Source organism: Malurus melanocephalus, unplaced genomic scaffold (genome assembly GCF_030028575.1).
Source record: "Malurus melanocephalus ecotype Western Australia unplaced genomic scaffold, MMel_1.1 scaffold_548, whole genome shotgun sequence".
Taxonomy (NCBI): Eukaryota; Metazoa; Chordata; class Aves; order Passeriformes; family Maluridae; genus Malurus; species Malurus melanocephalus.
In genome coordinates, this window is record NW_026623780.1 from 436052 (window position 1) to 439910 (window position 3859).

A 3859-nucleotide genomic window follows, 5' to 3' on the forward strand; every position below is an offset into this window, starting at 1 on the left:
TGAGGGACATTTATCAGATGGATGCTGATGATTTGAGGGGCTTGCTGGAGGTGATGATAAATATTGAGAGATCTGGTGAATTTTATCTCTTGTGTTCCCTTTCTTGCAGTCAGACACAAAACACCCACGTGTGCCAGTGGCTGAGCTGATCCTTGCTCAGCCCATCTTCATTTTTGCACAGAAACTGCTGAGATGGGCCTTGAAATCCCAGTCTCATAAAGGCCAGGTTTGTGATGGTTGCAAAATCATCTCTAACACATGGATGGACTTTTCCTAATTAAACAGTGTCTGGGAGTGTCTGGGAGCTCCCCCATTTTTGAGGCAGTGGCTGTTCCCAGTTCCCGGGTATAAAACCACATTTACACTCAAGCAAAGATTATAATTAACCAGGAAAATGGCAGCTGCCAATGTGGAGTGGGGCACAGGCAGCAGCGGTGCTGTTTCATTCTTTTTTTCCCCTTTTTTCTCCTTTCCAGACCTAGATTGTACCAGGAGCCTTCAGTGGGACCCCGTGCTGAGCTTTCACCACGCCCAGGAGACAAAAAGGACGGGACAGGACCGTGCTGACCTTCCCCCTCCACGGACAGACAGACAGAAAGCACTCCTTCCTTCTCTGGACACTGCTCGGTTCGACCTCTACAAATCTGAGTTGGTTTTTGTGCTTTCTTGGAGCTGTTCAAACCTGCTGGGAAAACCCCTGATGTAGCTCAGACCTCAGTCCTGCTTTCACCTCCAGGGGATGTTCCCACCTAGGTTTTCCTTGATTCTTCCTATTTTCCCCATCACCCTTCAAAAAAAGTGCATTAAGAGCCCACCATGGCTTCACTGGCACTGCCACAAGACCTTTCCTAGTGCAGGCCTTCACCYTTTGCTCCATGTTTCATTTTCTCATTTCACTTCCTCAGTTCATCATTTTCTCTCAATATTCAAATATTCCATCTTTGCTTTCCCAGGTTGATCCCTACCCACAGAATCACATTTTCGGGGCAGTGGGAGGACAATTCCAGGGCAGTGGCTCCCTGAGCACCCCCTAACAGTAAGGCTGCTTTATTTTATATTAATTAACCWATTATATCTATTAATTGTGCAATTATGTGCATTAATTGAGCGGGATGTGGTGCGTCCTGACCTTGGTGTGGCTTTATTTGGAGGAATTTCTGCTGTTTTCTGTTACACTTAAATTGTGTCAACCCTTCCCTAAATGCAGTGAGCATTTCAGGGAGGAACTACATTTTTTTTTTTTTATTTTTTAAAGAAATCAGTCTGTGCAGGGAGCCTTGTTTTAAAGCTCAAGTGTTGATAACATATTGTTAAGAGCTCTACAAGGCATAAGCAGCCTGGAGGAAAACACAGATATATTTTTGTGAAAATACTCTGAAATATCGGCTGTTATCGCTGCAGAATTTTGGCACAGCCAGCGGGAGGATGCAGAGAAATGGTCACCAACTAAAAATAAACGAAATGCAGAGCTTAAAATAAGGCAGAGATGAAACCAAGGGTTTCACAGTCCTTTAGTCAGCCCTGATCACTAAAATTAGGGCTTGACAGAGTGACAAATGTGCTTGATCCGTGCCAAAAGCAGGGCAGCCGGCAGGTGACACAGAAAATAAAACCCTGTTGGCTGCAACTTCCCTCCTGGAGCAGCAAAGGRAAATCTTTGGCCACTGAAAATGGGAGTGGCGTCTTCAATTTGTGCAAATATCCTGCAAAAGTGCCTGGTTTGCTCTWGAAATGGTTTTATTTAGGGTGGGGGGTGTCCCAGGGGAAAATCCAAAGCCTTCCTTGGGCCTGTGGGGCAGCAGAGCATCTTTTCTTYGAGACTTTTCTTCTGAGTCTTTCCTCCTCTGGAAGATTTAATGAAAAGCAGCCAAAAAGGGCAGAATTATTTCCCCCAGGCTGCCCTTTAAGCCCTGATTTCTGCTGCTGACCTTCCTTCAACCAAAAAAACACACAGTGGAGGAAGTGATKAACATCTCCTCAGTCTGATTTTACCCCTTTCTCATAAAAGTACAGGTTGGGTTCACTTTGAAATTACTTTTCTGGTGAATGTGGGGAGGATTAAGCATCACTAAAGGAATTTGAAACCCATTGTAACTCCCAAACTGGCTGGAGCTGGTATAAATCACCAGGACACATCTCAAACTTCTCTTTTATCATTGAATCTGGAAATGTGGCCAAAAAAATTGCTTTCAAATGGGCAAATGAAAGATGTTTCAATTGTGGTGATTAATGTGGGTTCTTCCATCTCAATTTTTAGTGTGTTGGCTCAGGATTTGGATAGGRACAACTCTCTTCAGATAGCAGAAAGCCTGAAGGAAAACCTTATTTTTGTTTTCTTATTTTTGTTTTTTTTTTATTATTATGTTGTTTTACTATTTTTTTTCAGCAGAGTTGTTTTTCATGGGGAATTTTACATTTTAGTAATAAATTCAGGAGGAAAGTAAGAGCAGGAGGAGCCAGAGAACTTTGAGAGAAGGATGTAAAGTAGGAATTCAGCGAGTCAGGAACTCTGATTTATCTGCCATATGGGAAAGAGGAAAACAGCCAATTCCAGAGGGATCCCTTTCCCCTTCCCAAGAGGAAAATTTCCAAGCCTGATWGTGATATGTAGTGAGAAATGAGGCAGATTTAAGGGAGGAGAGGGTTTTATTAGGTGTGCTGYGGTGTTGCTGGGTTTGTGCCTTCCCCACGGGGTGGGGATTCTTTGTGYTCCTGCAGTTGGGTTCACTCTGCTGTTTTTAGCTCAGTTCCTGCAAATTCACCCAAAATCAGGTGTCTGTGTTTACCTGGTGCTASTCATGCAGGTTTTGGGGGATTTGCMTAAAACCTGYRAGATTTGAGTRGMAAAATAACCACCCCAGGCAGGCATTAAAATTAAAAACTGTCTAAAAATAGAGAAAAATCACAGTATTGATTATGGGGTGTTTACAGGCTGCAGCAACAAGTACAAAAAGTCCTTGGTTTGTGGTTTGTGGGATCTGTGCCAGAATTGTTGGGTTTTTGGTGAATCTTGCACTGGCATTGCTCTGTTTTGCACTTTGTGATATTTWCAGTTGGTTGTTTAATTGTGGTTTATTAATGGTTTTCCCCAATCTCGTGCCCTGCTCCCCAAAGCTCCAGAATTACACAAATTAAACAAAGCTCACTTGCTTCCCCTCTTCTGTCCCCCACAAAGAGGAGATTGGGGSCACAAAATTGGGTTTAGATAAGAACAATTTGCTGCAAACAGCAATGAGATAAGAAAATGAAGTTTAAGAGTAACAATACAAATAAGAGAAGTCCCTCAGGTCAGGACCAGCATTACCCCCTGCTCTGCCTGCTGTGCTTGCTCCATGAGAAGAAATTCCCTTTTCAGGAAAGAGGGAGAGTCTCTTTGCCCTGCCCCAGCAATGGTGTAATATGGCTTCAAATCATATTAGGGTTTGGTCAAGCCCTGCTCCAGCTACTGCCAAAAATTCACTCCTGGTTGAAACCAGGACACTGGAGAAGGACTGCAGGTGTCAGTTCAGAATGGAAAAACTTGAAYGATGGTTAAAATTTTGCAGAACAAGGCAGTTTTTGAGCATTTTTCTTCTCATCTAGCCATCCTCAAGCAGAAGTGCTGATGTCACCTTTGGTCTTGGGACAGAAATTTTGTAGATTCACAAATCTCAGTTTCCCATCACCTCACTCACCTCAGACCCACTCAAACCTCATCTTCCAGCTCACATCCCCAAAACTCAACAGATTTTTGGCCATCAGCTTTTTTGTCCTGAGAAGCTCTTCTGAACCTGGCAGGGACCTTGGGGATGGAGTTTCAATGTCATCTGTCATGGAGATCTCTGAACAAAACCTCCACCCCACAGTGGGAGGAGAACTG

At 43.6% G+C, this 3859-nt stretch overlaps 1 long non-coding RNA gene across 1 annotated transcript in view; it reads left to right on the plus strand.

The window, feature by feature from the left end:
• Nucleotides 1-959: 959 nt before the first annotated feature.
• The window catches only part of LOC130583023 (uncharacterized), a 9864-nt gene continuing 6964 nt past the window's right edge, over nt 960-3859 (plus strand). Inside the window, exon 1 of the long non-coding RNA XR_008966390.1 lies at nt 960-1036. This is a non-coding gene — a long non-coding RNA (uncharacterized LOC130583023). The remainder of the gene's footprint in view (nt 1037-3859) is intronic.